The sequence below is a fragment of the Podarcis raffonei genome, chromosome 4 (assembly GCF_027172205.1).
Source record: "Podarcis raffonei isolate rPodRaf1 chromosome 4, rPodRaf1.pri, whole genome shotgun sequence".
Classification (NCBI taxonomy): domain Eukaryota; kingdom Metazoa; phylum Chordata; class Lepidosauria; order Squamata; family Lacertidae; genus Podarcis; species Podarcis raffonei.
In genome coordinates this window covers 24954385-24967045 of record NC_070605.1, presented here as the reverse complement: position 1 = coordinate 24967045, position 12661 = coordinate 24954385, and the positions used below count along the sequence as shown (strand labels likewise).

Below are 12661 nucleotides of genomic sequence, written 5' to 3'. Positions count from 1 at the left end.
TCAAAGAATGGGTCAAAGAATAAATATATCTATTAATTTGTTGGAAATTTGTGTGTTGAAAGGGTGATTTCATGCCCTAAACCATCCACTTTTTGAAAATATTTACGAAATGCAGATACTATATGGGAATCTCTATTCCCTCTATTATATTATGTTGTCAGAAATGTGATTTTTTTGTTAGCATGATTTTCCAAATTAATTGTAGCATTTTCTGTACTATTCAGAAGAATCCAAAGAGACTTGAGAATTTTGCAACACAAATATGGTGATTACTCTTGATGATTCCTAAACTTTCACAAAAGTTTGTGTCATGTTTATTGGGACCTTATAGAAGATTAAAACCAAAAAAGAAACATCATGTGAACATAGAAACTTTGCTTACTCACGTAGTAGATATGAAAATGACATATGCAACAAGCAGTGCTTTGTTCTTCCAGTTTATCAACTAAATCTACAGAGTTGAAACCAGAGAAGTGCAAGCAAAAGTCCACTTCTGCAACAAACTTCCACTGCATCTCCTTTGAAAAGCTGCTTTTGAAGGTTGGGGTGCTCTAGAATTGTGGGGAATGGGCTGTGAGGGGTTTGAGTTGGGAAATTGTAGAAGTGATTTGGGGTGGGGGGTGGGGACTGTCTCATGCAAGGCAATTTGTGGATCCAACCCAAAAGTCTCTTGGACCTTCAGGTATATTTCCATCAGCTCCAGCACACTTGTAATTAGTCTTTAAAGAATACCCCATGGTTTTTTCCTAATGGTTGCAAGTAAAAAGAAAAAAGAAAGACTACAAGTGAATACCTTAGTTGCTATGGTCAGGTACTTTCATTTTTGCCAGTATGTTTGCTGCCCATTTCAGATGCTGAATTGGATTTAATTTGGACCTCTGCTTTTGAGTTCACAAGTATTTTTTTTAGCAAAATTGCTTGGTAAAGTGTTGCTGAACAGCTTGGTAGGTTTCTGGATGAAACATCGGCTCTCGATCCATTCCAGTCCGGCTTCCGCGCTGGTCATGGGACCGAGACGGCTCTGGTCGCCCTAACAGATGATCTCTGCAGGCAGCTGGATCGAGGCGGGTCAGGGCTGCTGATTCTTCTAGACCTGTCAGCAGCCTTCGACATGGTCGATCACGAACTCCTAGACCACCGCCTTGCCGACGTGGGGATCCAGGGCACAGTCCTCCAATGGCTGCGCTCGTTTCTCTCTGGTCGGGGACAGAGGGTGGCGCTTGGGGGGGAATTGTCATCGCGCCACTCCTTGGTGTGTGGAGTGCCTCAGGGTGCGATTCTCTCCCCGATGCTTTTTAACATCTTTATGCGCCCCCTCGCCCAGCTTGTTCGGAGTTTTGGGCTGGGTTGCCATCAGTATGCCGATGACACCCAACTCTATCTGTTGATGGATGGCCATCCTGACTCGGCCCCAGACACACTGACCAGATGCCTGGAGGCTGTGGCTGGATGGTTACGTGGGAGCCGGTTGAAGTTAAATCCTTCGAAGACAGAGGTCCTCTGGCTGGGACGGGACGATATAGGATTGAGGGGGCAACTCCCGTCTCTTGCGGGGGTGCAGTTAGTGCCAGCACCGTCCGTTAAGAGTTTGGGTGTAATCTTCGATACCTCCCTCTCTATGGAGGCGCAGATTACAGCTATAACAAAGGCGGCATTTTTTCATCTCCGCCAAGCTAAGCAGTTGGCCCCTTATCTCTCTCGCCCTGACCTAGCCACTGTGATCCATGCGACGGTCACCTCCAGACTGGATTATTGTAACTCGCTCTACGTGGGGCTGCCCTTGAGACTGACCCAGAAACTCCAGCGGGTGCAGAATGCCGCGGCGAGACTCCTTATGGGGTCTTCGCTGCGAGACCACATTCATCCGGTGCTATATCAGCTGCACTGGCTCCCGGTGGAGTACAGGATCAGGTTTAAGGTGCTGGTTTTAACCTTTAAAGCCCTATACGGCCTAGGACCCTCGTACCTACGGGACCGCCTCTCCTGGTATGCCCCACAAAGAAACCTACGGTCTGCAAATAAAAACATCCTGAAGGTCCCAGGCCTCAGAGAGGTTAGGCTGGCCTCAACTAGAGCCAGGGCCTTCTCGGCTGCGGCTCCAATCTGGTGGAACGCTCTGTCAGAAGAGACTAGGGCCCTGCGGGACTTGACATCTTTCCGCAGGGCCTGCAAGACAGAGTTGTTCCACCAGGCCTTCGGTCAGGGCGCAGCCTGACTCCCTCCTCTGGCAACCTGCACAGAGTTTTGCTTAATGGTTGCCATTAACTTGATTTTAATTAATTTTTATAATGAAATATTTTTACAATGTTGGTTTATTTGATTGTTTGATTATTTGATTGTTGTTAGCCGCCCTGAGCCCGGCTTCGGCTGGGGAGGGCGGGATATAAATAAAATTTATTATTATTATTATTATTATATGCTTTAAATTTTACTCAGTTTTGTGAAATTGGACTTGTGACAGATGCAGGGTGGAATTCAAAGCCGTACTCCTTGAGCTGTTCTTGCAGCACAGGCATTTCAGATTGCCTGAGGAAACAATCTCCCCTGACCTCCCCCTGCACACGGTCCCTGTTGCACTGTCAGGACTCATTGTGCTGCTTCCTGCTAACTCACTCGCTCAGCTGAACCCAGCCCAAAGAAGATGGAAGATCCATTATACTACTGTTTGGAAAGACAGCATTCCCTCCCACCCCTGATTTATATGTTATTTAAAACAGTAGTCTTCAGTCTTTTCAGACCTGGGATCCACTCTTAACCCAAACATGAATTTGAATATTGAATATGGCAGTAGTGTTGGTATTGCAGTCCACCTTTTATTAAGCTGCAAGCCTGTAGTGGCTGCAACCCACCGGTTGAAGGCCAGTGGGTTAAAATATTTTGGGTTTTTGCCCCTAACACACAAACATCAATAATGAAATTTTATTTTAAAAAGGCACATTGTGTTGCATTCACATTGCCTTATTTGGCCCAACAGCAACTAAATCCACAAAGGATAACGTATTCTGCAAGCACAGAACTGCTAATGTCCAGCCAACACAAAACGGGGAAACGTGTCTTTCAGATTACATGTAATTGAACATATTAGCACCAGTGTCTCTGTCCACCCAAACTCGGTTGGTTGCTACATATGGTCAAGGAAGACACTTGTGTTGCACACGGACATCTATTTGGCAGCTCTGTGTGATACAGGATACTGGACTAGATGAGCCTTTGGTCTGATCTAGCAGAGCCATCCTTAGGTTCTAAGAAGTCAGTTTATGCATCGGTTTCCCCATAATGTTTAATTCTTTGCTTGGTGTCTGTTGCTGCCTTGGCCATTTTTTCATTTTTTTAAAATGGCAATATTTTAAAGACTCAGAACGAACCATGTTTCGTTATCCTTCAGATCCCTGAAGACGTTCGTTGAAATTGCCTGTCTGTTCATGTACATTCACCATGTACAGTGGTACCTCGGGTTAAGTACTTAATTCGTTCCGGAGGTCCGTTCTGTACAGTCCGTGGATGCACATCTAGGATAACTTTTATCTTGGTGGTGTTTTTTTTTACTTATGTGTCCCCCCCCCCCCAAATAACTAAGACAGGCGACGTACATTTCTTCTCAGAAGTGGATTTTTTCCCTTTCTCTGTGGACGATAGTGGACATGCTCTGATTGTAAAGCAATTCCTATTCCTGGCCATTGAGTCCACAGCAGTGGAACGTCCTTTTCTGATCAACTATTGTGTTAGGTAATTTTTTTGCAATTTTTATAATATTGAAGTGGGTGGGATCTGAAATTAAAAACATTTAATTGAGTATTTTGAGACAAATATAAAGGAGTCATTTTTTCTAAAATGTTAATAGTACTGAAACTAAAACAAGGGATGAGAGAAAATATGAAAATCAAGAAACCCTTTTTATATAGTATTGAAGGTATAGTGACTTTCTTCACTGAAGTCTTGTGAATTAAAGATAGGGGCCTGATACTGAAAGAGCTTTGCATAAAGAAACTCCTCTTTTAAAGTCTGGTGTATCACCACTTCTGTGTATACTTCTGTCTCACTGTAATTTATTAGGGGGGGGAGACAGTAGAAGGGGGGTTACAGCCTAAATTGAGGATTTTGTTGTATTAGGACATAGCTAAGTCCAAAGCATTAAATATGTAAATTACAAGAGGCTTGGGTTTTAACTTCTTAAATGTCTTAGAAGGTAATCTGTTGATAAGTATATGAATATACATTCATACTGAAAGTTCAAACTGTGAGGCCGGCAGAAATGACCAGAAAGATAGAGGCTTAAACCTTCCCTTCCTTGATGGTATATCAAACATATTTACACACTGGACAAATCAGAATTGTAACTTAGTTAGCTGTTTACTGAGTACAGAAGCATTCAAAATTTGTTTCAGAAAACCTTTTAAAGAACAATGGAGACAGAATGTTTAGAAGATCAATAATATACCAATATTGTGTTTAAAAACGGGAGCTTCCCCAAGTTTTTTGGGCCAGCAAGCATAAGAAACAGGTGGTAGATAGCATGTGATACCCATTTCACATAAGAAAAACTGGTGATACCCAAAGCACAACTTGAAACAAAGCAAACCACCTACACACCCGACAAAGCAGGCAACATCCCCTGGAAAGAACAGGCTACACCCAACCTAATTATTATTATTATTATTATTATTATTATTATTATTATTATTATTATTTATTTATTTATTTATTTTAAAAAAATGGGAACAGTTCCTAAGGGCACCATGGTGTCCACAGACACTATAATATGTCTTTAACACAGAAATTTATATTCTCACTACTTGTCACTTTAGGAGGCGCTATAAATGTCAGGGGTTGCCAACACTGAACCCACAAGCAAGCACACATCCCTGCCCACCCCCTGGCCTGCCTTGGTGCCTACAAGGTGCTTTACTCTCCCTCCCCTCTGGTTTGAAAGAAGCGCTCTATTGTAATCATTGTGTTAGGTTTTGCTGTGTGTGGTGCCCATGACAATTTCCTTTAGTTTTCAAATGAGCCCTCAAGCCCTCCCAAAGTTGGCAACTCCTGATCAATGTACTTCTGCAATCTGTTCTGGCTCAGCAATGCAGTGTGTATCTGTAATTGCCTGGAGCACAATTCTCACATTCACTGGGGCAGATATGTGTAACAAAACAATTGATACATTTCCATGCAATTACTAAGTACCTTTGGATGGGGAGCGGGCAAAGAACTGGCAGGTTGGTAGGGAAGATATTGCATAATGAAGACAATTGCACAGAAAAGGGAAGTTTGTCTGATAGTGCATCCCTTAAAACTGGCATTGCGTGTTTGGGGTAACTTAGTTTTTTGAAAGAGATTTAGGCCACCGTTCAGCCATAGGTGGCTTTCAAAGAATAAAACAACACCAAATGTAATGAAAAATAGCATTAAATTTTCTCAGATCTTTTTGGCATTTTGCAGCGGCTGTTTCACATTGTTATGCATTTAATGTGTGGTAGGCTTACTTCAGCGCGATTTTTCATTCCATCTGGGGACAACCTATCTACGTGTTGCACATGATCATTCCCCATATCCAAAGTGAGATGACCTGTCCGCAAGGGCAGGCCATTGTGCCTTGTTCACTATTCAGAGCAAACGCTTATTGTGCAGGCTGCTCTGCTCCTACGTATATATGATCAATGGCAAAAATACCAGCGGAAAAGTGGTGGATGGGATGGTGTACTTTTAGTTTTCTGAGTTGAGATCAAGCAAACTATATTCTGCACCATTCATTATACATCTAAATCTAAACAGCTAGCTTAAGACTCTTCAATGGGTGTTATAAAAATGTGACTGGAATGTGAGTTGTACCTCTTGGATTTTAGTGCAAGGATTAGTTTTAAAACTATTACCCAATTGTAAAATTGAAGTAGCTATTAGGATTGGGGTTGAGAGAAGCTGGAAAAAATGAGAAGCACCAATGCTTTTACAAACCTGCCCAATTCCCATTCTTGATTAAAAACAGCAACCCTGGTTTAGTTTGAAAGGGAATACCGTCAACAGACTATATATCTCTCTTTCAGCAAAACTTTTGACTTACTCACACATGGCATCTTCCTAAATAAACTTGAGAAATACGGATTGGAAAGGACATAATGGGGCTACAAAGTTGCTTGAAATGCTGCACATAAAAGGTAATCAGTTTAATGGATTGATAAAGAGAATGTAAGTTAATACTGAACAGCTTCAATTCCAGGAGTCGCTCTTCATTTCAGCATCATTGCTATACCTAAGGAAGGAATAAACATCTTGCCAAACTTTTGGGGGATAAAGTGAACATGACAATTTAGTTCTGATTGGGGAAATTATACTGATCAATATTACTGAGCCGTACTGAGTTCACAAGACTTCTAATGTTTCTCAACCATTTTATCAAAACCTTGTTCGGTCAGTATTATCCACATATTGCAGATGGGCTGTTGAGGTTTTAAGAGGATATCTGGTGTAAGGCAACCCAATATACTTGCCATCATTTATGATGCTTTTACTTCTGCGATCGGGAGCAAAACATTCTTCTAGTGGCTCAAAAGATCAAACAATGTACCTATCTAAAAACTACATCTTACGATAATGAGATTAAAGAACATAACAAAATTTAAATAACCATACAAAGGAGGATATTGACAAGCTGGAACGTGTGCAGAGGAGGGCAACCAAGATGATCCAGGGGTCTGGAAACTAAGTTTTATGAGGAACAGTTGAGGGAGTTGGGTGTGTTTAGCCTGGAAAAGAGGAGAGGAGATTCAATAGCCACCTTCAAATTGGCTCAGTTGGGGTCATGGGTTCGAGCCCCACATTGGGCAAAAGATTCCTGCACTGCAGGTGTTTGGATTAGCTCTCACATGGTCCCTTCCAGCTCTGCAATTCTATGATTTTAAATATCTAAAGGTCACATGGAGAATGGAACAAGCTTGTTTTCACCTGCATTGGACTGTAGGCCCTGAACCAATGGCTTCCAAGTTAAGAGAAAAGAGATTCCAACAGCACTTTCTAACAGTAAGGTCTGCTTGACAGTGGAAATGGACTTCCTCAGGAGGTTGTGGACTCTCCTTCCTTGGAGGTTTTTAAGCAGAATCATAGATTCTTTAGTTGAGATTCCTGCATTGCAGGGGGCAAGGTCCCTGTCACCTGTGGACTTCTGTGGTTAATAGGCTAATCAAAACATCTGAAATATACTGTACTTTTCCGTGTGTAAGACTAGGTTTTTTCCTTTAAAAATTATGCTAAAAAGGGGGGGTCATCTTATACATGGAGAGTGCATAGTGCAAATTTTGTTAAATTTGAGTCCCCCCCAAAAAGGGGGCATCTTATACACAGAAAAATACGGTAAACAATCCATTGATAAGTTAAGATAGGATTTAGCATTGTAAATATGAGACAAACTGTTCCCCTCAGCAACAACCTCCTAAACTAGACCTCACCCTGATTGTCTTAGTCCACATGGAGCAGCAGGAGCAGTCTTTGGGTTGGAGTCAGTCAGGGCCCTGCCATCTCAAGTCAAGTGGAAATGTGCCAGCCAGCAGAGACTGGGTCTTGGAGGACTCACAGCTAGATGGTACCTTCAGTGAATTTGTGGCTGATGCAAGATGTGCACTGGGGCTTGCTCTAGCCTCTTACTCTGCACCAGAGATCATTGTAGGCAGTGATAATTTTTTTAAATGGTAAGTTCCAAATATAGTAAGAAAAACAAACAAACACTAGTATGTAACATTGCAATTTTTTACTTTTCCCCAAATTACAAATGTGTCAAGAATGTAGTATCATAGCACCAATATAAACAGCCAAATATCACTTAGATTTCAGCAAGACAAGCATCTTATCCAAGAGTTGAGAATTAAGGCTTCTCTGTAATGGCTGGGAAGGATTTAGGTACAACTGCCGCAGATTAAAGGATGTAAACAGTAAAATCGCAAGCCAAGAAAAAGTTTAGTCAGTCTCAAATGTTTGGAAAGATGGGAAATGTTCTGACTACAAGATGGAGGAAGCCTGTTGATTGTAAAATCTCCTTTCAAAGTTTAGTAAGGGAAGAATGCATAGGTATCTGTTGCCAGCAAGTCAAAGTACAGAATTCTGCACTGGGCAGCTGCTTACCCTAAATGTCAGGAGTCGCAATCCTATATGCAACTGAAGCACATCCAGGACTTATGCAAGTGGGGTAGAAACTTGCACCTTCCTTACTTTCAGCATGCATGCGCCTAAAAGCTCCAAGTCACCTGAAGAGCATTATGCAGGTGCCAGAGAGGTAAGGTCACTCGAAAGGCTTTTTCCGAGTTTACACTTGTGATAGCTGTTGGAAGGACGGATACCCTCCTCCATGCCACACACACACTGAAAAATAAACTGCGCAATACTATTGGTGATGGAGTTTGGTCGCAGCACCAGATCAAGAAGGATAATTTGTCCTTTTGCTAGGCTGTCTGGGTGTATTTGGCTAAGCTGCAATGCTTTGGAATACGAGATTGAAACCCTGGATTAACTGGTGTTTGGAAGCCTGTTAATGTGGTCAGGAAGTGCCTTAGGGTTGGCGTGTTGGTCAGTTTGACCAGTCAAGCCCTGCCAGTTGGCTGCCTATTTGATCAAATATTGTCAAATGTTACATGGAGTCAAGAATGGAAGCTTTTCTTTTATTATGCTGCCATTGATTAGCAATGACAGGCATTGGGGGTGCTTACCACTGCTGCTTGGGACTTTGATGCTGATGGAGGTACAGAGCCAACTGAAAGTGATACTGAGTAAAGCATTGACATGTTTTCTACTTTCCACAACAGTTTAAAAACTGGCTTGTGTTTTGCTCTTAGTTCACTTCATTTGTTTTGAATTGATTTTTTCAAAATCTTGTGATTGTAGGCTGACACTAGTGTTCCCAGGATAAAAGTCAAAGAGTAGAACTGTCCAGTGAACTGACATTTGTAAGAATTCTTAAATAATGTTGTTAAATATTACAATAGTTCATTAAGATTTCTTCTAAAAAGTGAGTTTTGTTTCATAATCTGTTAACTAAGTTTTTTTAATTAGAAAAATATATATTTTTGAAAATATGCGTTTATATGTATAGTCTCTTAAAATTAATACTTAACATGTATGATTGTTATTTGACAATATTTGACCAAAGTCTAGCGCCATTCTGAGAAACTAAAATGAGAAAGCACTTTCTGAACAGTTAGACTTTATAGCTTTCTGGATATGACACCACCACATTTCATGATATGTAGCTGAGTAAATGAAGAAGTGTTGATTGTAGAAATATCACCTTGGAGACACGATGAAAGAAATGTGCTCTTTGATCTGGGGCTGGGTGTACTTGGCTACTTAAAAAGACCACCGCAAAATTTTACCTGTGTTTTGCAAAGCTGGATTCAATGGCCTTATATATGTTTAAGTACATATAGAGATGTGTTTAAATTTGCATACTGCATCTAATTCTGCTTCTACTAGACCCTGGGTATGGGCAGTGTCCCACCTCCTGGTGCCTGAAACCCTATTCAGGATCTGAACCTTCTGTCACCACCCTGACCTCTTAGATTTCACCATCCATTTCCAACACGGATTGGCCTTCTGCAGACATAGGCTAGAAGTAGATGATCACTTAACTAAATTAGTGGATTCTGCAATGGATGAAATTGTTTGGCTTCTTCCATTTGAGCATATTTAGTTAAAATAATGGATGGTTATGAATTGGCTTTGACTATGCCCTCTTTGTGGCCACCACATTCCCAGAAACATTAATATTTTTGCCTTACTATTTGTCTTTACAAAGTCACACCCATTGTTGAATGTTCCTCAGCAGGAAATGTGAGGGAGCATCAGTCTTTTCATATGTGTTTCCAGCCACTTGCGGAAGGAAAGCCCTAGTCACTAGGGGTGCATTAGCCTGATAAACTGTCATGGAAGGATGTTCTGAAAAATGTAGAGGAAATTTCTCTGCCTCTCATTGCCCTCTCTGGCTGGGAGTGAAGAATTACCTATACCCCCTATAGCATGTGCTAAGTTCTTGAGCAACCTTAGTGGAACAAACGTTGATATAAAACGGGTCTCCAATCTGATGCATTGATACAATTAAAGGAGGGAGGTCTCATCGCATCATCTTTATTAAATGGGGTACCATGTAGCACCATGTGAACTGTCCCTTTTGATGAATGTCCCTGATGCAGGGAAACAGTCTGACATGCCAAATTAAGAGTAGATGATCATTTAATAAGCTTTAATTGTTTTTCTTCTAGGAAATGGTTATGATGCTGAAGTGCAGTTGAAGATGTACTTCAGGAGTGCTTTGTCCAAGGAATATAGCAGAGGAAGTTGAACCCTTTCTTCAGTTTCAGGTATCTTTCTTCCACCATTCCCCAGTCGTCTTTTGGTTTCCAGATTCATGATGGCTTATTTCTGATTGTTTTACATTTTTGCAAAGCAGGGGAGAGGAAAATTTCAAAGGGTTTTCAAGACACATGTCTGAAGATATCTTTTTGTTTTTGATCTCTTATGGGTAGATGAATTTTTGCCTGCTGGATTATGCTGTGATGAGCTGTGGGCCTGTAGAAACTGCTCTGAGAGGGGCAGATGCACATTGATCTCAATATGGACCTATGAACTTTGGGTGTTCTAGGACTTCTTTCAGGGGATGGTGTGGCTGCTTGAAGAAACATGAATGTTCTTGATGCTGCTGTTTGGCAAACTTCAAGTTTATTACCGTGAATTTATCATATGTAAAACAGATCTGCTGTCATGTAATTTGCAGTTCTGGGTTGTATCCAGTGATGGTTTTGCCTTAGTTAGAACAGAAAGCACTTCTGCTTATGCAAACTGGGGTCCCCAGTTTTGTTGTTTTGCCTGTAATTTTCCTTCCCAAAGGCTGATCCATAGCAGAATGGAATAATGGAACACAACCAAAATTCTGTATCTAGACTCTTGTGGTTGTTGCAAAGGAAAAACCACAATTGAAGTCAACCCACTGTTTCTAGGCTCTGTATTCCAATCGGTATGAAGTGCTATTGATTTGTGTTTTTCTTGTTTCCTAGTGAATGTACGCAAGGTATATTTTGGGACAGTTATACTATGTGGAGTTGCAGGCGATCAACTACTGTACCAGAGGTAGTCGGGAATACAAAAGGAATTATTTGAGGAGGGTAAGTAGCTTAAAGCTGCCAGAGATAAAACAAGAATGACATTTAAATTTAGAGTGTGGGTATTTTTTCTGTGTGGATTCCATGTAACTCATGACTTAATAGTGCAAGCATGAGTGCTATGTGATGAAAAAATTGTAAGACTGTTAACAGATTTAAAATGAAACCAATTAATAATAATAATAATAATAATAATAATAATAATAATAATGCTGCCTTCTGAGCGGTTTCCAACATAATAAAAGCACAGAAAATATCAAACATTAGAAACTTCTCATTACAGGACTGCCTTCAGAAAGTTTTGTAGATGTTATCTGTTTGACATCTGATGGGAGGGCGTTCCCTTGGGTGGCCGCCACTGCCAAGAAGGTTCTCTGTAGCATCCGTTCTCGCAGTGAGGGAACCGCCAGAAGGCCTCCTGAGCTGGATCTCAGTGTCTGGGCTGGACGATGGAGGTGGAGATGCTCCTTCAGGTATACAGGGCTGTTTAGGTCTTTAAAGGTCAGCACCAACACTTTGAATTGTTCTCAGAAACAATTGGGAGCCAATGTAGGTCTTTTAGTGGCTAACAACAGTAAAACGATAAAACATTCTAAAATCATTTCATTATAAAATTAATTACAATCAATTTGATGGCAACCATTGGGCTAAAAGTTCTGCGAGGATTGCCAAAGGAGGGAGTCAGGCTGCGCCCTGGCCAGCTAGAGGTATCAAAATTCATTGCACCAAAAGTTTTGCAAATACCTATCTTGCTAGAGATGATTGTACAAATGTTTTGGGGTTGTTGTTTTTGTTCTTAACAGGCTGGATAAAGCTGAAAAATGCCATTCAACTTTCAGTGTGAAGAATGCTTCATGGAAATTTGAGCGGAAACTATTTGACTCCATGTACCATATTGATCTGCTCATTTACCTAAAAAAAAATCCAGTATCCAGAACATTACGGAATGTTCTCATTAACTGCTTTCAAACAAAACTGGCCTGTTTTACCTCATTTCCCCATACTCACTGCTGTTTTTCTCTATTCTGGTAAGTTATTTGGGGACAATATATCCTATCAGTCTATATGAATGGAACAAATGAATTTGTTGTTTCAAAAAAGTACTACTGCTTTGTTTATAGTAATCAACATCCAGCTGGGATGAATATACCTACTGCATATACTTACTTTCCCACCTGTTTCATAAATGCCTCTGGGGCAGTTCAGTAGAGCTTGTTCGAGGGAATCAGTTTTGATTTGAGGCTACACTTTCTGCTTTGTGCAGAAAGTTCATCCACACTGAACTGCATTCGTATCACGTGCATTCGTATCACAATGCCAAATGCAACACTGATCATGCCCTGGTGGTAATCAAGATCGTTCTCCAGCCAAAAAGGACTCAAAGTAGAAAGTGCAGCACTTTACAATTATTACAACATGTAGACAAATCAATCAAGTGGCCCACCAGGAGCTTCAGCAATTTTCAAATGATCGGGGGAAGTTAGGTAACCACCAATGTGAGACACACACATAAGTACTATCAAAGGTGTTAA

General features: G+C 41.0%; 2 protein-coding genes across 3 annotated transcripts in view; both read left to right on the top strand.

Moving 5' to 3' along the window:
• The window catches only part of PSPC1 (paraspeckle component 1), a 60005-nt gene extending 47939 nt beyond the window's left edge, over window positions 1-12066 (top strand). Inside the window, exons 7-9 of one of the 2 annotated variants that reach the window (XR_008330129.1) lie at window positions 10233-10331; window positions 11025-11132; window positions 11969-12066. The gene's annotated coding sequence lies outside the window, so the exon portion shown is untranslated. Of the gene's footprint in view, window positions 1-10232; window positions 10332-11024; window positions 11133-11932 lie in introns of both variants that reach the window. The other variant, XR_008330128.1, reaches the window with a different exon arrangement.
• CENPJ (centromere protein J) overlaps window positions 1-12661 on the top strand; it is a 209777-nt gene that overhangs the window by 102374 nt on the left and 94742 nt on the right. The gene's annotated exons all lie outside the window — the stretch shown is intronic.